The sequence below is a fragment of the Balaenoptera borealis genome, assembly GCF_965194805.1.
Source record: "Balaenoptera borealis genome assembly, chromosome: 15".
NCBI classification, from domain to species: Eukaryota; Metazoa; Chordata; class Mammalia; order Artiodactyla; family Balaenopteridae; genus Balaenoptera; species Balaenoptera borealis.
In genome coordinates, this window is record NC_138871.1 from 53,897,568 (window position 1) to 53,923,550 (window position 25,983).

At 44.1% G+C, this 25,983-nt stretch overlaps 1 protein-coding gene and 1 long non-coding RNA gene across 4 annotated transcripts in view; one reads left to right on the top strand and one right to left on the bottom strand.

Annotated features, from left to right (window-relative positions):
• Positions 1-25,386, top strand: part of LOC309612497 — a 31,386-nt gene extending 6,000 nt beyond the window's left edge. Inside the window, exon 2 of the long non-coding RNA XR_014235216.1 lies at positions 1,956-25,386. This is a non-coding gene — a long non-coding RNA (uncharacterized lncRNA). The remainder of the gene's footprint in view (positions 1-1,955) is intronic.
• PRKCE (protein kinase C epsilon) overlaps positions 1-25,983 on the bottom strand; it is a 596,864-nt gene that overhangs the window by 350,390 nt on the left and 220,491 nt on the right. The window lies entirely within an intron of this gene.

Here is a 25,983-nt window from a genome sequence, read left to right on the forward strand (position 1 = left end):
ATGTTGGAGAGGAAGCAAAGAGGTTCCTGGGGCTTGGCCATAAATCAAGGATGCTCATGACCTGGGCTCACATTGGTTTTGCCCAGCCAATGTGAAGTAGCCTGTAATACTGCCTGCCTCCAGCATCACTGAATTAACAAGGAGCTACTGTTGCCATAGGATACAGCAAGCACCCGTGGTGTGATTTACTTTGGTGGCAGCCAGTGATCCTCTGTGCCACAATGCCCGCAGAGGCACCTTAGAGTCCCTGCCAGTGTCTGTACAACGGTCAGCAGAAGCGCCAAGCCCTGCTCTCAAACACAGCCCCCACGGCCCAGCTCCCCAGCACCCTGACTCCTCCGCCAGGATCGGCGGACACATTCACAGCACAGGGGCTGCCCCCATGCTCCCCCCAAGTCCCTGCTCTCAGGAGCATGTCCCGTGCAGGGCTGGGGGAAAGGTGAGCTTCTGGGGCAGAGAGGAGAGGGGTGAGTCATTGAAAAGAAGAATGCAGATGGGACGGGCGGTCCAGCCCCCCAGCAGGACACAGGGAGACTTTTTCCACAAAGAGATTAGCTTGATTCTTTTTCCTCCCTATGAGATCCCTGAGCAGAGCCCGCTGGTAAGCCCTGGCCACTTAGTAATCATCACCGAGTGTGGAGCTAAGACATTTCACCTCTTGGCAGGGAAAGAACACCCGGAACCTCCCGTACCCCAAACAAGCCCATCTCTCCCTTGCAAAACTCTCATCTCGAGTCAATACACAAAGATAAATTTTTAAACCATTGCTTTATTTTCACATGTGAGGTTATTCGGTGTCCTCAATTACATTTTAAATTCCAAACCGGGAGGGTGGGGTATTCAGAAACCCTATCTTCTTCTCTTCTCCCCCACCCTGACATTTGCCCTGGACTACACTGGGCCAGCCCTCACTGTGTTCACTGCAGGCAGGAAATTTGTAGTCCTTCTGGGTTCAAGATTTCTAGGTTCAGATACAACTGGCTTCCTTCTATGAAGCTATATGCTTTTTGCATTTTCCAAAGAAGCTGAAAATCTGTGCCTTTTTTTACCCAAAGGTGAAGTTTTGGACCTTACATTTGTTTGTTTTTTAAAAGTGTGTGAGCCAAATAAAATACTATCCAGGTTGCAGCCTCTCGTATATAAACTCTCCCAAACTGAGGGAGATGTAATAAAAGTGAATGGGAGTGGAGAGGGAACTTGAGGATGTAGTGACCCATCTCCCAGGAGAAGGACCCAGGCTCTCAAGAACTCGTAATAGATCCGTGCTACCTTGCCTTTACATTTTAAGTCACTTTCTGGTCCACATGTCTAGGTTTCCCAAGCATTCTGTGCAAGGGTGTCAGATTTAGAAAACAAAAGCACATGATGTCCAGTTAAATTTCAATTTCAGATAAACAATGAATACTTTGTCTTAGTATGTCCAGTGCACTATCTGGGACATAGTTAATATTGAAAATGATGCAGAGTTGATGTGAAGTTCAGTGTGACTGGGCAGCCTGTATTTTTTTCTGCAACTCCAGTCGGGCCGGCTCTGAGTTGTACCTTCACTAACGGCCCCACCTGCTGTGACCCAGGGTTCTGTCCCCATGGTGAGGCTGTACTGTTGATGCAAAATCCTTCCCCGTATTTCAAGAGAAGGAAGGATATTAACAAAAATAGTATTTTTTTTAAAGCCAATGTTAAGTGTCTCAATATACTGAGGAATAACTTCTGAATTAAGATGGCCCCAGGGTATTTTACTCCAGTCTGAGCTCTCCTGGAGGACCACTCACATTCACTGGTTTCTTTAAATGAAGTCCCTCTAACTTCCTTCCAATCAATCCCCTTGGGCTTTCAGACCACTGAAAACATGGCTCTATTGCTAGTGACTTGCACTAAAAAACACATTGAAATAAAATCATTTAGGCTAGCATTTCCCCAACTCAATTATACTTTTTGGAACTCTATTCCCACAGGATCCTCCTGGAAAAAACATGGTTCTGTGGCTGAATAAGCAGGAAACTGCACGCTGTCTATGCCCATCTGGGAAAGTCACTGTGGACATCAGTGTACGAAAGGCCTGAGGAGTCTTGCAGGGGAAACTCTGAGCTGCTTATTCCAGCACGATCCAAACTTACTCGACCACAGAGCACACGGGCTGCCACTGCCCCCATCTAATGCCTCTTAACCCTACAGATAACAACTGGGATGCTAGAAACAGGTGAATGTTTTTCAAACAAAACTAACCCTTTAGATAGTATTTCTTTCTATACCCTAGTTTAGGTCTGGGGCTCTGGGTTCTTTAGAAGTGTTCCTGTCCCTGATCCAAGACCCCTTCTGTCACCATCTTCCTTCAAGGCCCACCCAAGCTCCACCTGCTCCGTGAAGCCTCCCTGACCTCCTGGCCTCTCCAGCCACACTGACCACTTCCTTCTTTGTTTCTCTGACTTTTCATTCAGCAATTATTCCCAGCACACCAATTCACACATCCCATGCCCTCAGGACATTAATCCAAGTATGTTGATTTGATTCTTTAGCTATTGTTTTCTGATTCTTTATATGTTGGCTCCTCAACCAGGCTTGAAGCTACTTGGGGTGACACTTTTCCTGCTTCACCATAGCCCCTTATTGCAAGACGGGCCGGGCATCCAGTAGGCCTTTGGTAAATGCTTTTTGACAGAAGTATGTCTCTTCATGCCCCCGTGTTCTAATCGTTACAGGTTTCAGAAACAACGGATGGTTTTCCTAAAAGAGTCACGAGCTGGCTTCTCTTGTGCGCCAGGAAAGGTGAAAAGCTTAACCTCAGAGTTGCCTTCTGAGCCATGCATTGTGTGCCCCCTCGCATCAGTCACCACCCCCCAGCAGACACCCTAACTCCAACCCAAACCAGTGGAGGAGGGAAAGACCTGCAAAGACCAGAGATTTCCATGAGGGTCAAATAATTCCCCAATTAGTTTATAGGTCAAAATTCCCAAATATGATAGGATCTGCAGCTTTGAAATTCAAATGATTTCAATTCTTCCATCCTGGGAAATACCATTTCACTATCCTAAGGCAAAGATGGCCACGTACTCTGATAAAAAAGAACAGATTGCAAAATGACCTACTCTCCAGCAGTGAAGTCACAGGACTCTTTTATTTAATGTGCCTGGCAGGGCTTCAGGGTTTTACAGACATTGCGCTGTGAGCTCCATCATGAATCAAGGCCTGTGCAATGCAGATTTCTAACAATTCCACTGCATTTCCATAGTCTTCATGGAGTTCTCATCTTCTACGCTGAGACTCTGATTTAAAAAGAAAAATCTGGGCAACAACAGGGGAGTCTCTAAAATACATAATCGGAAATCTAAACACATCATACAAATCAACTGTGCACACACTTCATTGTCCCAGAAGCATATTTCTTTCCATCTCAAGCCATAATTTGTATACAAATTATACAAAAAATTTCAAACTCCACACTCAAAGCTTTAAATAAATAGCCCTGGTTTCCAAGGTGAAATAGACTTATCTCCTTTTGAATGATAACAAGTGATAAAAATATCAGTAATAAACTGATTTTTGTAAATCAGTGATTTTCTAAAAAGCATAAAAGGCTTTCCAAGAAGGCCCATGGCAAACTTCATTGGATTCAGTTCCTGGAAAAATATGTGAACCAGCTATCACATTTCCTGGGTGAAAACACTGCCAGGTCTGAGCACTTGGTATTTGGTAAAAAACACTGTAACATTCTAGACTGCTAATGCCTTCTTTGTCCCCATCTCAATCCTCAAGCAATCAATTAGGAATAGCAACACAGACACTCTTGTTTTGCAAGCACAATTCATAGTAAATTTTGGATTTTGTAGCCATTTCTGTATCTCAGAAATCTCAATGAAATTTCAGGTAAAATGGGGTCCAGATATATTCAGTAGTTTGATCAAATCATTTCTCATCATTCAGGACTTAGCCCAAATATCAACTCTTCAGAGTCCTTCCCGGGGCCACCCCAGCTGAAGCCCCCCCACCCCACCCCACACACAAGTACGAGACAGCTCTCTACCACATTCACTCCTGATTTTATGTTTCTCAAAGTCCTTATAGTACCTGTATTACCTTCCTCATGCTTTAAATGTTTATCGTCCATCCCCCATCAGTAGAAAATAATCTAAAAGATCTCCTTGCAGTCAGGTCCTCTGCGTGGCTCAATGTTGTATCCTCAGAGCCTCATTCAGGGCTGGTGATGGCAGTGCAACTATCACCACCATCCATTTCATATTCCCAAACTGAAACTCTGTACAATTAAATGCTAACCCCTTCAACCTCACCTCCCCCATCCCCTAGCAACCATTATTCTACTTTCTGTCCCTACGAATTTGACTACTCTAGGACCTCATATAAGTGGAATCATACAAGATTTGGCCATGTTGTAGCATGTGTCAGAATTCCATTGTATGGATATACCACATTTTGTTAATCCATTCATCTATCAATGGGCATTTGAGTTGTTTCCACCTTTTGGCTATCATGAATAATACTGCACTGAACACTGGTGTACAAATATTTGTTTGAGTCCCTGCTTTCAGTTTTTTGGAGTATACACCCAAGAGCAGAATTTCTGAATCATATGGTAATTCTATGTTTAATTTTTTGAGGAACCGCCATATTGTTTTCCATAATGGCTGCACCATTTTACATTCCTGCCAACAGTGCACAAGGGGTTCCAATTTCTCCACATTCTCATCAACATTTGTTATTTTCTGGCTTGTTTTTTGTTTTGGGATTTGTTTTTTTGTTTTTTGTTTTTGTTTTTGCTAATTGAATTTATCTGAAGCAACAGTTCCCAGTTAGGTCTGTTATAGATTAATGGTTCTAATGAGAAAAAACTTTGACTTGGTTTACCACCTAAGGCACAGTCAGAAGTCATGAACAGCTAAATAAAAATAATTTACCTTTCACAGTTCAGCCTAGGCTCACAGAACAAGGATTATTTCTGAATATTTAGAGTACCTCCCAGTAGAAATATAAGCAAGTAAAAGAAAAGAGAACCAACTACTGGGTAGCTTTCTCACCATACTGGTGTCAACCTTTTCTGCAGAGAGCCCCAGCTGACAGCAAGCGGAATCTCAGGCAGGAGCTGCTCTGTGCAGCACTAACTACAGGCCCTGCCATTTCTGGAAGAGCATGAAAGGGCCTTTGGAAACTGTGTGGTGTTGGCCATTAAGACTTGGAAGGAAGGAGGAGTGGAAATTACAGCCATCTGAATGCAATTGCCTGGCTTTATCTTTGCCCAACACTCCAAGAGCCTATAAACATCAGTGGAGGGAAAAGGGTTTAATCTCCAAAGACATAAAATTTTCAGAGCTATGTGACCTCTGAAAGAATAAGGCCATCTGAGAAAACTATTTCCTGAAACTCAAATCCAGGCTTGGGGAATGAGGCCACCAGCCAAGGCTTAGTCTTCAACTTTTCAAAATGTTTGCACATCAGCCTTTCCGGCTGGATTTGGATGCTGGGGAGAAAAAGCTGTGGCCAGTTTAACTGTATCTCCCTGGCCCTTAGCACAGGGCTTGGCACCCAGCTGGGAATGAATACACAGTTCCTGAAACAATGAATGAATGCACGACACCAATCTAAGAAGAGTGAGGACTTTCTGATCCCAGAGACTGGAGAATGTTGTCTTCTTGACACATTCTACCCTGGTAGTCGCCTTTCTCATGGACTAGGTTTTGTGTTCTGTAAGGACCCAACACGGCACTCCTTCACAGAAATCCCTATAACTGTCATGGCCTCATGTGAGTTCATGGTCGAGACAGGCCTTCTCCAGCCCTAGGAAATACTCATCTGGCTAGAATGGTTTTCAATTCCCTTTCTCTACTCCCTAATCCATGTCTGTGTCCCACTCTTCCCTGACTCTCACACGGGTACCCCTTTCCAACAATAACAATAGTGGGGGTAATAGTGTCAGCAAGAGCCAGCTTCTTTTACTGCTTTACAGTTTCCATAGGGCTCTCAACTGCATTAGTTTATTTGACCCCCAGCACAACCTAATAGGAAAAACCGAGTAGACACCTGATTTACCAAAGGTATGCGAGCAATGTGTGGTAGAACCAAGTCTCTAGGCTCGAAAAACCCAGTCCTCTTTTGGTGAGTGGCTTTCTGTTCCTTAAACATTACCAAGCACATATTAATCTCAAAACCAAAACTCTCACCCCTTTAGGACTCTTCTCAATTACCCACTGAGAGGAAAGACGGCTCCTAGTGGATAGATCCTAACCATGCTGATGTGTTAATGATCGCAAATGACTTCATGTTTGTGATTGTATGAATATATGTCTACAAATTCTTTCATGTTCCTCTCTTCAAGAGGTGGAGCTTAATTCCCCTCCCTTTGAGCATGGGCTGGACTTAGTATCTTGCCTCTAAGGAATAAAAAAGGTGAAGTGATGATGCGTGATTTCAGAGACTAGGTCATAAGAGCCACTGTGGCTTCATCCTTGCTCTCTCCAATCACTCTCTGTGGAGGAAGCCAGCTGCCATGTTGTAAGGACACTCAAGTACCTCTATGAACAGACTCACATAGCAAGACTGAGGCCTCCTGCCAACAGCCATACGAGAGAATCATTTTGGAAGTGGATCCTCCAACTCCAGTGAAACCTTTGGATGACTTTACTACCAGACAGAAGACTGACTGCAGCCTCATGAGAGTCCTTGAGCCAGAACCACAAAGTTAAGCTCCTCTGGAATTCCTGACCCACAAAAACTGCAAGCTAATGTTTATTATATAAAGCAGCTAAATTTCAGGGGTAATTTGTTCTGCATCAACAGGTACCTAATACAGTTTTCCATCACTTAGGAAATATATATACTTTAAGAAGGTTTACCTTTAAAAAAACTTTTTTATACTATTAATCTATGCTTATTTTACTAAAATTTTAAATATAGGTAAAAACAAAGACAAAATTTTTAAATTACTCATTCTCATCCAGATAACTAATTTTATCATTTTGATATAACTTTTCATGTTTCCTACTTGTGTGTGTTTTTTGGTGCTGTTTATTTTTCTTACAAAAATGAGCTCATATTACTTAGAATCTGCTTTTTGCCATTTAACAATACTGAACTCTATTTCAAGTCATTAAAGTTAAAATTACAACAGTATTTGGAATAGCCACATAGTATTTTATTAAGTATATCAAAATATATTTAAGCAATCCTTTTTTTTTTTTAAATAAGTGATTTAGGCTATTGTCAGTTGTCTTTATCATTAACAAGGCTGCCGTGGGAAACTGTCCATGTGCTTTTTGTGTGCTTGTTGGCTGTGTCCTTAGCATAAATTGATAAACGTGGAACTGCTGGATAAGAAAAGGTATATACTTCTTAAATGAGTGCCATACACACTGACAAATTATACCAAAGACTGGGAAAATTTATATCTTCCCAACAGTTTATCAGGGTGTCCCTCTCACCAAACTCTGGCCAGCCAATTAAAAGCCAATTCTTAACTCAAAGAATTGAATCTCCAGTGATGGAGTTTCTGGCAGCTGGCAGACCAAAAAAAAGATATTTGGGTGGCTGGGGAAGCTTTCCTCTCAAACCATACACCATATTGCAACGTTCCCTCCATCTAAGTCACCACTGAACTGACTTTGACTCCTCTTTCTTCAGCCTGACCACCCAAGAGAGAAGACAGATCAGCTTTGCCATGAAAGGCACCAAATGCAGTTGCAGAAAATGTGGCACCATCTCCTGTACACCACTCGACATTTGGCAGTTACCTTGGGCAAAAATGCCATTTATCCTCTAACGATCCTCAATTGCGTTATCTTCTGTAACACTAGCTATTCATTCATCCCTTTGACCTATGTAAACTTTCCTCAGGTTTTTAAAAATAAAAATATAAAATAAAAACCATCAAATGACTTATTTCTGTGAGCATGGACCAAAATGGGCAGCCTGACTAAAAAGAGGAGCCTTGATTCATCAGACCCACTGGCACACTGCCTTGAACAGCAATTCCCGAGCTGTGTTATGAGGAAAAGCAATGTCCTACAAATGGTCTGAAGGTATCACCTTCCATGAAATAAGAGTCTAGGGGATGGATGAATGGATAGATGGATAAGCCAGACACTAATGCCTATACTTCTTCTTGAACTAAAGAGTGGACAGTTCTCTATTTGAGTGCATACTTAATACAAGTTTAGCTATTTCAAAGGACATATTATATTTAATGAAACCACCAATCCAGTTATTAATGGTCATTATTTTTTCCTCATACACCCCTGATTTTAAAAGCCGCACATGAAGCTCTGAATCACAAGCAGGTTACCTCTGGGTTTTAGGAACACGTATATATTTTATCTCAGGATTATTTACCAACTGCATATATTTTCTCTATAATCCATTCAAATAAAAGTATTTGTGTACTTCACTCCTTTGATGGGGGTATATTGACTCAAAATTGTCTCTTGTCTTAAAAAGGAAAATATTTACATTATGCTATTTACAAAAAAACAAAACTAATTACCTGATTCAAATAGGTAAATCCAATCTATAAAAAGCCAAGGAAGGGAAATGCAGAAAAAAGGCTGAAAGGGAAAACCAGGCATTCAGGTGGTCATATCATCCTTGTAGGAGGACTGGGAGATGAAACTTCCAGGAGAGAGGATGGAACAAAGAGCTCTCTCTTAGCCATGGCCACTTAAAGCCCAGGACTTCAAATTTCTTCCCCTGGAGCCTATACAGACCACCTATAGGCAGGTTGGGGATGACTAGGACCACTGAACCAACCTACAAAGAGCTATGTGCCCCTGAAAGAGGTTAAGCGACTTGGACAAGGTAACAGAGCCAGGTCGAAGGTGAGAACCAGAACCCAGATCCTCCCACACCCACCGTGCAGGGGCAACACCAAGGTAACACATGCTCCTTCGTGGATGACCGCCCTGGTTTAGGCACGTCCAGGACAAGAATCGTAAAGAGCTGGGACTCTGCCTGAAGCGCCCTCCTCCACCTTCCTCAGTGAGCCGCAACCACAGCCCAAACACCAGCTCCTCTGGAACCCCCAGCCCGTGCCCCTCACCCTTCTGTATTCGTGTCTCCTCCCTCTGTGGTCCCACAGCACTTCCTCTACACCTGAGCAGATCTCACCTTGCTGAGATGATTCTTGCTTTCCTAATACACTGGGATGGGCACCATGCCCTCTTCTGCTTGGTTTCCCCAGCCCCTAACACAGATACCGAAGGGCTCAAATTTGACTCGGCTGAGATGGAAAAGCTGACATCATCAACCCTGCATGCCTCAAGAGTGACTTCGACCAAATGATGAATAAAACATGATCACTTTGCATAAACTCAGAAAAGCATTTTTTTCCCCTAGCCAAACTAGAGAAGTAAAGAATGAATTAGGCTTTTCCTGGTGTCCTGTTAGTCCTTCTAAAATCATCACACAACTGTCTTGCCTTAGTTGGCTGTACCATTTATCCCCACAGTCTAGGGTCCAGCCAAATGACATCAGGGTGCAAAGTGACAGCCAGACCTCTGTAGAGCAAGAGCTTTTTTTTTTTTTAAAAGAGAAAGTCCCTCTTCTATTGTTTGAAATTTCCCAGAGTTAGTATTACCGGCATCAGGCTCACCCTTGCTAGGAGCTACTGTTACTGTGGCTGTCTGTGTTCCAGGGGAGCACACCTAGTGACCATGAGTGAAAAAAACAGAAATCAACTGGTGAAAATGTATCTGATCAACACCATTTGTCCTGGAAAAAATTTCATTTCTCAGCAGACATTCTCCTCAGCCTGCGGCCAAACCCTTACAACTAATGTCCTCAACAAGCACCTCTGTCTAAGTCCCTAGTTTACCCAGGGAGAGATAGAAGGATAGATGAGACTGATGAGCTCACTTTTAAAATGAACATTTTTTTTTTTAGAGGGAAATGGAAGGGGACTCCTGTGTGCCAGGCAACACGGCGAGTGTTTCACATATGCTGTCAAATCCCGTCTTCACCAAATGGAGCAGACTACGTGCAACGAGAATGACTCTTAAAACTTCATAAGTAAAGGAAGCCAGCCACAAGAGAATATGTTGTCTACGATGCCATTTTTATGAAATCCTAGAAAATGTAAAGCTTTAGATTCATAAAGCAGATAACTGATTGCCAGTGGCCAGAGGTGAAATGAGGGAACTGACTGCCAAGGGGCATAAGGGAACTTTTGAGGATGATGGCAATGTCGACATCATGATTGTGGTGGTGACTAGATGATTGTATACATTTGTCAAAACTCATCAAATTTACACGTAAAATTGGTAAATTTTATTATACGTACATATTTCAATAAAACTTGATTAAAAAATTTTTTAATCTCATTTTCACATCAACTCTGCGAAATGGCATTATTACTCCCATTCTAGGGTTAAGGAAACTTCAGCTCAGATGCTCTGAGTAACTTGCAGAAATCTGCCCTCCCAGACATACTGCCAGGCTACCTCCCCTTAGAAGATCCTTGGGTGTTACTATAACACTTTCTCACTCCAAGGCATTCATCTATTTCTCCCCTTAAGTTTCCCCTATTCATTTTTATTGTTCCCTTTATTGGATGCTTAACTTCCTCTCTCTTAAGATGTCTCTATCTGGCATTAGCCAGACATTCATTGCTCAGCAATTAGTTGCCTTAATCTTCCTTTATCAAACAACCTGTTTCTTTAATCACTCTCAGTAAGACAAGTTCCAGGATTCCCCTCAGCAGTTCTAGTTCTGAATGCTTGCAGGTTAAAAGCTGAGCTCTAAAGGAGACCTTCACAACTGGTATCACGACAACTCTCATCACCTTTAATCTACAGACATGTATTGATGAAACAACTATAACATACCGATCCTGTGTGGCAACATGTATGGGCTGCAGGATATGGGAGGGTGGTCATCCAGACTGTGTTTGCTGGACGCTGAGTGCCAGCTATGTCCGGGGACATCACACATGTTACCTCTTTAATCTGAGATATGTTTTTATCTATTTTACAAATGCGCAGACTTAGGTTGGAAGTCCTTCACCGAGAAGCAGGGAGGAAGGATTATGGCCCTAGAGCCCCAGCCCCTCTGGTGGTCTCCCACTGCTGCTCAGGGCAGTGCTAAGGGCCCTAGGGTCTATACAGAACAAACCAGCCCCGGGCTCAGAGCTCCAGCCTAGCTGTTCAATAGAAAAGCAACCTACAATTCAAGCGAGTGTTTGCAGCAGGATCGATGAGTGTCCCAACAGCAGTGGGAGGAGATGGCACTTAGGGAGGCTCCGAGCAGGACGTGAGCCAGGCTGTGATGACGGGGAGAGAGGCTGACCCCGACGGCCAGCCTTTCCTGAGAGTCCCCAGCACGCTGACCCTGCCAGACAGTGGTCATCTTCATGGGGCGTTCCCTCCTATCACCAACTCTCCACACAGTCTCTCAAGGCACAGGTCACTTCCTTCTTTGTTTCCGCCAAACTGTCCAGCTGAACACCCTCCAGGTGCCCCAACCCTTCCCAACTCTCCCTTCTCATTCTTTTGTACTTGAATCTGTAGACATGGCCTTCAGGGTTCTGTGAACCCTGCAGAGAGGCAAACAGTAGGCCCAAATCGGGGGCCCCTTGCAACATTTCTCTGAACAGCTGAACAAGGCTGACGGGATAATGGGCAGGAGGCCCAGGCTGACTTGCACAGTGATGCCCTGAGCCGTCTGGGGATGCTGCCCTAGAGAAGTCCTCAGTCAGGAGCAACCCCAGGGGGTGCATCCCTGACCGTTACACATTTCTGCTCCCTCTTCCTGCAAAGCGCACAAGGATACACATCAAAGTGCCACGCGGGTGCAAGCTGTGAGGACAATCCATCTGCCATCAGTGTGTGCCGGGAAATCCATACCCCATCAGCAGCCAAGGCTGCTCCAGCACCTGCCACTCTTACTGCTATTTACACAGACACGCGCTCGAGTCTCCAGAAATCCTTGCTGTTTGACTGTTGGCCACCTCCAGACCATCCTTTTAAACCAAGTGAGCACTCGTACACCTGGGAGCATAGAACCGAAGTGTCTCCATCTGGTTTACACCACAGAGCAAATGCCTAACCAACCACTCCATCTTCCCAAACTCGCCTCCCACTCCGGCTTGCCTCCGTCCTCAACTCCTCAGCCTGCTGACCTCAACTTCTGACTTCAGCATTTCTACCTCTGTATTTTGCATTTAACCGTCCCTATTTCTAATTCCCTCCCTGTTCTCTCCTTCTATGAAAAAAGGAAACCTCAAATATCTAGTGAGCTCCCGTATGCCCAGCCCTGTGCTGGCACAGGAGAGAAACACGCAGACGTGCAGCAGGTCTACATAGACAGATGCCAGGGCCGAAAGGGCCTCAGAGCAAGGCACACACGTGCCACAGGAGTGAAAGAAAGCAGTCACCTCTCTCCAGGGAGGTCAGCAGAACGTGAGCAGAACAAGGATTCTGTTAGGAGAGGGGAGGGCCTCCAAGCAACAGAGCTACCGAAGAGCAACGCACGGAGCTGGCGAGGCACAGCGTGTGCCTGGGGACCTGCTTAGCCAGAGACGAGGGTTTCTGGAATGACAGATAAGGCTGAAAATGGAGACCAGGTGTCAACTAGTGGAAGGCAGGGCCAGTGTAAAAAGTTAGCCTTTGTCTTCCAGGCAACAGGAGGATATCAAAGATGTTTTGAGCTGCCGTGCTGTTTTGGTGGAGATGAAAGCAGTGGCAGCAGCACTATGTAGGCAGGAGTGGAGGTGGGAGCGACTAGAAGCAGGAAAACTGCACAGGAGATGCTCTGGGGCACCTGGGCGCTCGCAGTTGCCATGGGGATGGGAAACCGGGAGCAACAGACGCAAATGGCTTTTTTAAGGAAAACGAAGACCTTGTCTGTGCTGAAAACAATGGAGAGGAAATAGTCTAAGATGACGGGGATGTTCAGAGTGGACCCTTATCTTTTTGGGCGCTTAGGATCTAAAACCCCTTTATGTCTGGGAAGACCCCTCACTGCATGCTTCTTGCTGGAAGGCAGAGCCCATGTCTTCTAGAGAAGCTAAAGGTGACAAATACCTGTTCCTGTCTCCCCCAGCCCCGACCCCGGGCAGCCACCGTTCTGGTGTGTGACCTACTCCTCCAATCAGACGGTCTCATCGGGACTTGGAAACTTGAGGGGTGACAAAGACGTAGGGACAGTTTAGGATGCAACCCTAGAGGAGGCATCCAGCAGCAATGGCCAGCCTCAGACATAGTGATGGAGCCAAAGAGCTCTTGTGGTACAACTTGGGCTGAGCTTCCTGTGGTCTGGCAGCCACGCTTCAGTCTGACGATTCCTAATTTAGTCGCCCAGTGGGCTCCCAACAAATTCCTGTAGTCAGAATCGTGCTGATAGCAATATCCAACCCAATCCATGCTCTGTGCCCCTCCTCAAAATCTTCATCCCCAAATTCCCAGACCACACAGTCCCTTGCTCTGCTGAGCCACCCTAGCACATCTGAACAGAGATGCTCATTGGGCACCTAACCTGTGCTCGCTCAGTCAGCCTGCATCCCAAGGACCAACTGGACTGCAAGGGTTATCAGAGCAGAGTCCACAGCTTCTCCTGAGTGTGGGCACATCTGCTGCCTCACTCCCCCGCCATCCAACAAAACCTGACCCGTTCCCACACCTAGCACAGCACCCTGTGCAGGGGTGCCACTCTGTTTATGCCTGCAGATCCATCTGGAGTACATTTACATATTCAAGGCAAAATCTGAAAAAGTTAAAAGTCCTTATTGCTGCAATGTTTAGAAAATTATATAAAAATACTGAGAAACAGAGTAGAGAAATCAGGGTAGAATAACAAAAATATTTTTATGATTTTTTTTGTTTGTTTCAAAATAATGGGGGAGAGGAAACAAGGCTGGCCAGGCATGAGCACATAACTCTTAAGCTAGGAATAGGGACATGGGAATTTATTACACTATTCTCTCTACTTTTGATACTGAAATTTCCCATAATTAAAGCTTTAAAAGACTGAATAATAACTATCAAAAATTTAGTTTTTATAGCCATTTAAGACTATCCCTGAGAACCTTAGAACACATGGAGAGGGGATTGAAATCTCTGGTGACTGTGTGATAATTGCTTAGGATAGACAGTAAGCACCGAACGCCATGTTTTTAGGAAAAGCTGGGATTTAGTAATAAGTGTAAAACCTCCATTTAATAAAGTGCTTACAGAGAAAAACAAAAGGCGCTTCAATAAGGTAATCAGCACAGAGGGATTTGAGTCCAAAGAACACAGCAGGCGGGAGGGGTAGTGATACCCTCCACTGCACGGCTCATGCCCTTCCCACGCCCATCCTCCTCTGGACGGGAACTGGAGGAGGAGAAGCAGTCGACACCATGAGATGCCTTTGTATACACAGGACCCTGGTAACCAGCCCGTAACTTCAGGTTCACTCAGTCAGAACACAGAAAAACTTAGGGAGTCAGAAACATGCTTGTGATTCTGTACAGACATAACTCCCACCTTTCAGCAAACTAATTTAATCGTCTAACTCCCATTTCCTGGTTCCCAGGAAGGCTGCACATAAATCCACTTAAGGCATGTCTGATTGCGTTCCTAGTGTTGAGACACAGAGGAGCACACCCAGATTTGAGTGCTTTTTCAAACGGCCAGTGCTCTGTTTCAGTGCTTAAACTCAAACTTCAAAAAGATTTGCTTGAGAATGACGCACACATGCCACAAACTCTTTGTTAGATGGTTAAGGTAGAAAATTAAAATCAATGAACGTATAGATAACTAATAAGGACCTACCATACAGCACAGGGAACTCTACTCGATACTCTCATGGCCTATATGGGAAAAGAATCCAAAAAAAAGTGGACATATGTATAACTGAGTCACTTTGCTGTACATCTGAAACTAACACAACATAGTAAATCCACTATAGTCCAATAAAATTTAAAAAATAAAATAAAATCAATGAACGATGCACTATATGATCTAAGTTCATCTCTGAAGGTGTCTTCTCTTGCCTTCCTCTGCAGCACCTGATTTTTGGAAGGTGATTACTGACTACTGGTTCGATTCTCATCACTATCTCTAGGCCTTTGCCGTCATGGCTGCAAATCCTTCCAAGCAGGAGTCTGCCTTCTCCTGTCCTCATGCATTTCATGCTCTGCTCCGCTGTGGTTGTCACTCACACAGAAGTCTCCTGCACTCACACCCCCACTGTCCCCTCCTCCACTCAGGACACTCTCACCAGAGAATGAATTCCCTATCCTGCTGCCCTTGTTTTCCTTGAGCTAAACACAGTTCCTTTTCTGTAACACCATCTGCTTCTATAACAGATCAACACACGAGATATGGTCAACAACTGATTAATACCTTGTTACTGTTGTAACTTCTACTAGTGATTACAAAGCTACCTCCTTAGAGGTCCCTAAGGATGACTCTCAAGCCATGTGGATTCCTAAGAGAACCCTCTGTCCACACAGGCTCATTTCACTGGGCAGTGTCTCTTCTTTTTTAGTCCTTCTTGAAGGGCAGAGTGCTATCCTCAGTATAGAAAATCCTATCATTTCAATGGTAAATGTGCCCGATCGAGGTCACTGAAAAGGTCAATTCCTTGGAAATAAAACAAACCTTTCCTCCAAGTTGCTCCTTGGCTTCCTCTTTGAAATAGCATTTCTCACGTATATTGGGAAACAGTACTTCTGCAGCTTTTAGAAGTGGGGCTTTCCTGTGGCCAGATAAATTTGAGGAACTCCTGCATGCTGCATCCCCATCTGGAAAGTCACATACATTAGCATAGTAAAGACTGCAATTAAGACATGTATCATATATTTTTATCATATCGTTTCCCCTAATAACATCCAGTGAGAGTTGAGTTCTCTAGAACTCCCCCTTGGGATGCTGCAGCTATAGCTTAACCATCCCAAAGAAGCTAAGCAGAAGCCAGAGGGCAAACCCATGGCCTTTTGCTACTCTTAACTCTTTGTTGCCTATTATCTGGGGTCATCGACACACAACCCCAAAAAGATTCCCAACCATTCCATGCTCTAGCTATAACCTTAGTTCTGTACTCTTCAGCTGACTCTGGAAATCAAGGTCCGTTTCTACTAACCATCGGGCCTAGGGGATACGACGGATTTGTTTCCAAGAATTTCTAGTGTGTCCACCTGCCCTGCAGGGGTGAAGAGCTAAAACCACATCCCCCAGATGTCTTACAGCGAAGGTTCCAAGTGTGAGTTAGGTTTGGCCAACCAGATGTACTTTTGTGAAATTTGGAAAGAAAACTGAGGCAGAGATCATACTTCTGCAGTTGCTGCTCTTTCCTCATCAAGCAAAGTCCAGGAGGCACCCGATTCTTCTGTGACAGTTTTAGCCAAGGTGCCAGCATCCAGGTGCCAGCTCCATGGCTGCCAGGAGGCAGGACCAAGACACCTGTTTGCAGGCCTGGATCATAGCGGTGTGGCATGGTTCTGATCATGGGAGCCTCTCCATCATGGCCATCCCCACGTGGTTGTGGAGAAGCTGCTTGATGATCATGGAAGCAGCAGCAGCTTCCTGGGTGCTCCAGTTCCTTAGCGTGGCGTTGAGACACTCATTCCGGAAACCTCCGCTAGAGAGTTGTGTCTTCAGAACTCTCCATAAGCCTTCAAGCCATTTCATATCCTACAATGAATCCCTTCCTCCTGAATTTTGCTCGAGTGGATTCTGCTTTCTTCGACTGAATCCTGACCAACACTCCGACTCAAGTGGTGTTTCAGCAAGGATGATCGAACCTCTCAGTCTCACCTTGATGGCTGTGGGATTCCAAACCGAGTCACTGCCCATACTCCATCCAGGTGGGGAGCCTCCCGTACGGCAGACTGTAGCCAAATGCTGGAAACTTACAAAGCTGGCTTTCGGCAGCCAAGCATGCATCTTGGGTCAGGTCAACATAGATGTCTGCCTCCCAAGCAGTAATGATGCCCAACTCCTTCTGGAGCAGCAGCTATACATGGAAACCATGTAAAACCCAAACAGAAGGGTTTCCAGGAAGGAACAACATGCCTGGGTTCTAATTCCAACCCATGTCACTTAAACTCTGAGTTGCAGACCTGTTCTTCCAAGCGGGGACGGTGACATCATTTACCTCATGGGAGGGAGGAGGGTAGACCTCGAAGGCCTTTGGGGAAAGAGTGTTCTATTAAAAGGATAGCATTACTATGACTGACTAATATTATCACTAGCATTCAGAAATCATAACCAAGAAAAAAAGGCCTTTCTTTCCATACTCTTAAAGAAACTTGCTAAATTTAATACATATAACTTTTTAGCACATTGCATTTAGAGACAGTTTTTTTTTTAATGAAGATTATTTAAAATACGGTTTTATCAAATGTGAAAAACCCTTTGAAAATGACAGACCTCAGTGTGTTATTTGTAATAAGATTCTATTTTTTAAATTTTATTTTTTTATACAGCAGGTTCTTATTACTTATCTGTTTTATAAATATTAGTGTATACATGTCAATCCTGATCTCCCAATTCATCCCATCTCCACCTCCACCCCCCCGCCGCTTTCCCCCCTTGGTGTCCATACATTTGTTCTCTACATCTGGGTCTCTATTTCTGCCCTGCAAACCAGTTCATCTGTACCATTTTTCTAGTTTCCACATACATACGTTAATATATGATATTTGTTTTTCTCTTTCTGACTTACTTTACTCTGTATGACAGTCTCACATTTAGAGACAGTTTTACGAGCTTCATTAAAAAATCAGAGCACTGAAAGTGCAATACTTCCTTTAGATTATAGCCAAGCACTGGAAAGGTTTAAAAAAATCATTTCACTTCAACAGGATTGTCAAGACTCATTGCAAGGTTATTGTTTTCACGTCAGTTGTCCTTTCGTGCCGTCATACAAGATGGCTGGAAGATTTCCTGTACCCACATAGTTCTGAGTTTTTGTTGTTGCTGCTGCTGTTTGTTTTTGTTTTTAAGCAGGCATCACTCCTGTTTCTTCAGTTTTTGACACAACAGAAAATCAATATGGCAGGTTTGTTTCACTGCTAGCCTTAAAATGCCATGTCCCCTGGAAGCAAATCCTCTTGACACAATCTGTAAGCACTGCTCTAAGCTAACAAACAGCCACAAGGCAGGGGTTCTCAGGAAGAAACAGTCTAAATAGGCAGGAAAGCAGGCAGCAGCCAGACCAAAGGGAGGAGCTCGGAGCTCTCAGTGTGCAGAGGGGGAGGGGGTTAGGAATTGGGACAAGTGACAGGAGGGGAATTGGAGTCACCAACAGCCAGAGCTCCCGGGGCTGAGGACAGCTCTGCAATCAACTCACCATGCATTTCAGAGCCCAAAACAGAAGACAGCCAGCACGTGGGGCCCAAAGCCCATGAGCCAGGCAATGTAAGGGTGTTACACCTGTCGGCAAGAGCTGGGTCTGTGGCAAGAGCCCAAGCAGGCCTTTTGATTAAGAGGAGGAGGGAGAGGCCACTGATCTGGGAGTCCTGAGGGAAGGACTCAGGCCCTCAAGAGGGCTGGGCCCAACATCCCTTCCACACCTGATTCTTGGGTTTATAGGACCAAAAAGCCCTCATTAAAACAAAACAGAACAAAACACTTAACTCCACAGGATTCCTTTAAGGCTCCCTAGTGCATTTAAAATAGAAGATTTAGCTTTCTAAACTGTCTGATGCATAACATTTTGGGAAAACAGCAACATTAAAAAGCACCCAAACCCCACAAATCTGCGGATTTTTTTTAACCGTAAGAAAAACCATTTCACACTGCAACATGAAATCCGAGGAGCTGCTCTAACCCCAAAATACGCCCTTTAGGGTGTCTGAAGTGTTTGCTTTATCTAGAGAACTAAACCCCATTTGTCATCAACAACAGGCAAAGAAATCTGGTTATGGTTTGATGATGCACTGCCCAAACAGCATTATCAAAGGGATGTATGAATTCATGTAGATTAGCTGCTTTTTAAAGTTGGCTGGGCTTTTTTTGTGTGTAGGAAGACATATTTTAAAAAATACATAGCCACCCTCTGCAACCCGATTAATGACAACAGCTTCCTCCAAGGACAGTAAAGAGTGAGCTGCAAAATAAAAACATCCCAGGCAGGAGGGCTCTGAAAGCAGGGTCTTCGGAAGAGAGCTTTGCTGTATTCTCTAGGATCTAAAAAAAGGGAAGCTTTCTCAGGTCCCTTCCCTCCAGACACACACATCATTTTATCTGGAAGTCACATGGTGTGATTAAATTTAACTGGGTGGAGTAGTGGAAAACCACAGAATTAACAACATAATTCTTTTTGAGGAGAGATTCTGCCAAGTGCAAGAGAGACCATTCTGAAAGCCTCGAGCTGCTAGGCACTGCTTTCACCATTTGTTTTAAATCCAGGGCACCAAGGTGGAAGTGTGTCTCTGCTCACTCTGCTGTTGCATCTAATAACCGAAATACTAGAAACTACCTGGATCTTGGCCATTCGGGCTTTTGGTGAAAAAAATTATGACCCATATATAATCGATTACATGCAGCATATATACATATATACGTACACATCTGTGTGTATCCATGTGTCTAGGTAATTACTGGAAGGTTACACAAGAAGTAAACAGAAGTCATCTCCGGGGAGTAGAACTGATAGAGGGAAGGGTGTCTTTCACTCTACACCCGTCTGTCCTAGTAGACTTTTTACCATGAATATTACTTTTATTAATTAGAAAATCTAGCCATGAACACATCACTTCAAGAGCCCACAGGCCAGGAACTTTGAAGAGCTCAGTGTCAGCCCTGCTCATCACCAAGAAGCTGTAATGATGGAACTGTTCTGCAGCTATAAAATTCCTTACAGTTTATAAGGCATAGACTGCCTCCCTTTATTCCTGTAACGTTGTCATAGGCGTCAAGATAAGACACTCTGGAGACACTACTCCCATTTTACCTCTACAAAACAGAGGTTCTGGAGGCTAAATGTCCCGCCTGGGGCCACAGGGGCTGTACTGAGGGCACCTGGAATTGATCTCAGGCCTCCTTCCTCACCACTATCCTGTCTTTACACTGTGAACCTTGGTCAGGTCACTTCTGGGTCTTGATTCACCCATCAATAACATGGAGACACTATCATAGGCATCCTTTCAACAAATGAGTAAACAGTATTCTATTTTACCAAAGAGGATACTGAAATCAGAAAGGACAAGTAACCTGCCCAGTGACACACAGGACTTGAACCCAGAAACCCTCTCACTCCACTTCCTGGCTGCTATTCCAGGCCACCTCTTCAGCTGTCTCCTCCACCTAAAACAGTGCTGGTTTCAGGCCTCCAGATGTTCACAATGGTCTTGATTTGTGACAATTTGCAAAAACATGTGTACTAGAAACTGTGCGGCGGGAACAAGGGCCGACGGGCAGTCCACGGAGCCACCCACTCTAAGGGCAGTTGCCAGAACACAGCTCCCGTGCCCCAGAAGGCCTGGAGCAGCCTCAAGGATTCCAAGCTGCTCTGCAGAAAAGATTAGAAAACCAAAAAAAAACAAAAAAAACCCTCAGTTCTGCAGAGCACTGACAATTAGGGAAGCGACTTCAAGGAAAGATTCCCAGGCCCTTTCCCCAAAGCTTGAGCCTGGGTACCTCCCAGGGCTGGTGTGGGGTGTAAGGGAAGGGACTTCTCCCGCCCACCCCCTGCCGCCTGTACTGTGACCCCACCCCGTTCCCACACTGGTTGTGCAAAATGGACTTGTTGGTCCAGCCTGCCCTTCCAGCAAGGAGGAGGGCAACTCCTTCCTAAGGAGCCTTCTGACGCCATCCGCCCAGGGGTGGTGGAGTGGCACTGTGGCCGTGAGGGCTCACTTTCAGCACCTGCGCGAGAGTAACTATAAATGCGAGAAAAGAGAGAGTATGAATTTAACTCCTCCCACCCCCCAAAAAAAGCAACACCCCACAAGGCCGAGCCGGGAGGAGGAGTTGATCCGAATGGCAGAGGCAGCCCTAGCACCTGGCCCCAGGAGCCTTCCACACAGGCCTGGCTCCCACAGGGCCTTAGGCTCTGGCCATGGGGTGGGGTAACAGGCCTCGGGCACTCACCCACATCCCGGAGGCGGCCGGCCAAGAGGCACCCCTGCAGGGCCCTCAGAGTCCTGTCTGGAATGCTCTGCTGCCTTCAATCAATGCAAACTCAATGACCAGTTAATCTCTACAAAATCAGAATCCATACTTGGCTCTATTCAGGACCAGTCTGTTTAGGGCAGCCCTCACATGGCAGGGCTCAAAGGCAGTGGACACATGCGACGCTGGCTGGAGAGCGAATACCTAAAAACAGTGCTAAGACGTGGATCTGAATATGTGAGGACTTTTGTTTTAAACCCCACTGAGATTTAAGGCCCAGAGAGCCAACTGTCTCAGCAGTGACTGGTCACCACCACACACTGCTGTAGAGTGTGGCTTTAGTCCAGCTTTGCCAGGTGAACCAACAGCAAACCTTTACACTTCTGAGAAGTGGCCGCTCTATTAACAACTTCCAAGTCCTTCAGAATGGAGCCTGCCTGTGCTCACACAGGGTCATCCGGCTGGCGGCAGGGACAGAAGCCAGAGCTGTCCTGGAATGGGCAGACTCAGAGGGGCCACGTGAAGATTTAAAAAGAAAAGTTCGGCGCAGGCCCAAAGGGGCAGGCGGGATCAGAAATTCCAGCTCGTCAGGCAGGCTCTTGCTATTCACTTCCTTCTTCAGCATTCTCCTCCATTTGTGGACAGGTCCTCAGGGTGAGGGAGTCATTGAGAATTAGGCCAATTCTCTGGGTAATTCAGAAAAGAAAAATGCCCTCCAAATATCGAGGGAAAAGCATCTGCGAAGAGACCAATCAACACCTTATACTGCAGTGATAACTTTCCAAACATCATTTCCCCAGAGTCCTTGAAGGCCAGTCCCTAACACCTCTTCATATTCTTCAATCCCAGCAGCTGACCCAACAGCACAGGATAACTGACCCACGAAGCAACCCCCAAGAGGTCACCGCCTCAGACCACTGTGTGACTGAGAGCATCGGGCAAGGGTGTCACATTAACCCACAGGCGCCCCTTCACAGCTTCTACAAGGAGGTGTACCAACAGGACAGCCTCTCCCCTAAATTCAGAACCTGCTCTCCATATATTATTAATTACGTCACCATGAAATAGCAAGGAAGTAGGTGAGACAAGTCACCAAAGAGAAGAAACAGCTGTAATAGGGCAATGTCATCTCTGAGCTTTAAAAAATATTTCCATATGTTTGGTTTTTTTCTCTTTCCACAGAAACGCCTTTCCCCTTAGCCAGTCAGATCTGGCATATCAGCTTTCTGGAAATAATTCATAAATCCAGCAGCAGGCAGGGAACAGTCCCTACAGAGGCTGTGGTAGAACGATGCAAGGAGCTCCCTATACCCAGAGGTCTGCCAGCTAACACCAAGCTTCTGGTCAACCTGCACAGCTGCACGTAGCCCTGGGTAGCCTGGAAAAGCCACTTATCACTCAATCTTGCTCCTTGTAACAGTAGAGCATAAGATTAAGAACACAGACATCAGAAGCCAGGACAGCTGTGCTCAAATCTTGGCTCTTCCTCTCTCTGTGTGACCTAGTTACTCCATCACCCTGGGCCTCAGTGTCCTCATCTGTAAAAATGGGGATGATAATAGGACCCACCATATAGTGCTGCTGAAACGATTAAATGAATCACTTTACATAACATGGCTAAAATAATTATAGGAATGCAGTAAGCGCTGAGTTGGCTATTATTATTAATGCACATTTACTGAGGACCTACTAAGCACTGTGACTAAAAGACTTTTAAATTGCAACAAAAATTTATTACACTCATAAATTTCTAACTTAGGTACTTAAAGGTTATCTGTACTATATATTATCAAAAATTAGTAAGAAGGCCTGGAAACTGTCAATTTAAAATGGGCACACCTAGATATTTTTTAGCGTGTACACCTAGTTCACAACACTGGCCTCATCCTCGATTTTTCAGTATGTACAGCACAAAGTTAAAACACAGCACGTTCTTATATATGATTGCCTTAATTCCACGGTTCTGCTTCTTCCGAAAGATACGGCACAGAGCACGGGAAGGTGAGCGCATTAAGATGTCAGCTGCAGTCCCTGAAGGCAAAAAGCACCCTGAAATCTTGAAAGAGCTGTTGCAAGCCCTTAATATCTATTTCTCACTTACTGATCTATAAAAATGGGACAATTTGTGCTTCTTTGCAAAACTGCATTCAAACCACCCTAGTCCTTTGCATCTTGCCAGGCACCTACTTATCAACAAATACTCTGCTGCATTTATCTTTTGAGGGACCAGATATTGATTGTGCCCTTAGTGAGAACTAGCCACTATGCTAGGCACTGGTCCACATATACTTCCTGACCTCACATAGCCATCGAGGCAGTAAACAGAATCTTTAATCATAAAGGTATAAATTGAGATAAATGTCATGAAGGAAAAAAACAGGGTTATGAAAGTGTATAACAAGGAATCTTAATTAAGACTGGGCTCAGCCAAGTCTCGACTGAAGAAGTGGCATTCAAAGTGAGACCTCCAGTTTCTCGCAATCAGACTACATTATTTGAGCCAACTGTACCACTAAAAATAGCCCAGAAAAAATGCTGGATAAAACTGTTAAATTCTTCTCTAAAGTATCAAAGTATAGACAAAATAGTAGTGAAGAACTAGGGAAATGGAAGAAAAATAGGAACCCAGGGAGGCACTTTTGCCCTCGGGGCATTTGCCAATCCTAGAAAACTAAAATTTGGAAGATTTTTCAAGATCAGGAGGACAAAAATAAAAGATTAGGGCATGCTCAAAGAAGAGATCCAAATGAGAGACCCTCCTCTCAATATGCTAGGACCCAAAAGGTCCCAAGCCTTAGCATAAGGGTAGACTGGAAATAAACCCTTATATAGATCTGTGACTTGGGAGACAGTTACAGACTTCATGTTTATGCTGCCCACCACCCCCATCAAAATTCAAATGTTAAATCCTAATGCCAGTGTGATGGTATTTGGAGGTGAGGACTTTGGGAGGTGATTCGGTCATCATGGTGGAAATATCATGGATGAGATTAGTGCCTTTATAAAAGAGATCTCAGAAAGATACCTTGCCTTTTCTACCATGTGAGAACACAGCAAAAGAACCAAGAAACAGGCCCTCAACAGACACTGAATCTGCTAGCACCTTGATCTTTGACTTCCCAGCCTCCAGGACTGTAAGAAAATAAATTTCTGTTGTTTATAAGCCACCCAGTCTATGATATTTTGTTATAGCAGCCCAAACAGACTAAGACAGAAATAGCAGCCCGGATGGACTAAGACAGAGATTCAAGCCCTAAATTTGGCTTAAGTTGGATCTGGATACTAGGCAGACGCAGAAGCAAACACTGGAGGAAGTACTTTCATAACAGGTCACAAATAAAAATTTCAGCACAATGAACCCAAGATAACCAAGTCTGCAAGGAAAGAAGGTACCATGTGCAAGAACCACCTGAAAAAGCATATTAAGGACAGAACTACAAAACCTTCGAGTACTGAAATTATCACACTGTAAATGATGCTTATAATGTCAAATGTTTAAAAAAAGGAGAAGTTTGAAAATATCTGACAGGAACAGTAAACGTAGTGACCTAGAAGATTTTTTAAAAAACCAAATAGAAATTCTGGAAATTAAAAAAACACAATACCAAAATTTAAGAACTCAAGAAGAGTTTAATATTAAATTAGATACAGCTGGCGAGAGACTTGAACAGTCAAAAGAAACCATCTAGAGTGTACCATGAAAAGACAAAAAGATGGAAAATACAGCAGATAAGACAGAAGATGTAGAAGAAAGAGTGAGAGAATGGAGTATATGTAATCAGGATCCCAGAAAGAGGAAAAAAGGATGGGGCAGAGGTAATATCTAAAGAGACATGACTGATAATTTTCCAGAACTTTTGAAAGATAATAATATGTAAGTTTAAAAGTCCACTGGAGTCTGAGAAGGAAAAATAAAAAGCCAAACCTAGACACATTGCTATGAAAATGTACACCATCAAAGACAAGGAGAAAAATCTTAAAGGGGTCCTGAGAAACAAAAACCATATTACCAGGCTTCCCTGGTGGTGCAGTGGTTAAGAATCTGCCTGCCAATGCAGGGGACATGTGTTCGAGCCCTGACCTGGGAAGATCCCATATGCTGCGGAACAACTAAGCCCGTGCACCACAACTACTGAGCCTGTGCTCTAGAGCTTGTAAGCCACAACTACTGAAGCCCACGTGCCACAACTACTGAAGTCCATGCGCCTAGAGCCCATGCTCCGCAACAAGCCACCGCAATGAGAAGCCCGTACACTGCTAAGAAGAGTAGCCCCCGCTCGCCGCAACTAGAGAAAGCCTGCGCGCAGCAACGAAGACCCAATGCAGCCAAAAATAAATAAATAAATAAATGTATTTTTTTAAAAAAAATTACCTTCAAAAGAGCAACAGACTGGCAGATGACTTCTCAATGACAACAACCCAAGATAGTGAAATACCTTTAATATGCTGAAAGAAAATAACTCCCTACCTAGAATTCTATATAGCAACAACAAAATCATTCAAAAATAAAGGTGACTGACAATATTTTCAAACAAATAAAACTAAGATTGAAAAATATTTTCAAACAAATAAAACATCAGCACACTGAATGTGAAATGCAAGGGAATTTACAAAGGATGTACTTTAGGTAGAAGAAAATTATCCAAAATGGTAGGTCTAAAGTATAGGAAAGAATGAAGGGCAAAGAAAGTGGTAAATATATGGATATATCAATATAAAAATTAGCTGCATAAAACAAATATAACGTTTTATAGAGTGTCCCTCAATATAATTAAAATGTTCATCAACACTAGTATGTAAGATGAGCATGGGGAAAGTAAATATAATTAATTATTCTAAGGTCCTTATATTATCCAGAAAGAGTATAAAAGTTTGATTAATGTTAAAACTTGATAAGTAGGCATAAGTAGGCATAAATATATTTAAGTGGTAACTTCCAAGGTAATCACTA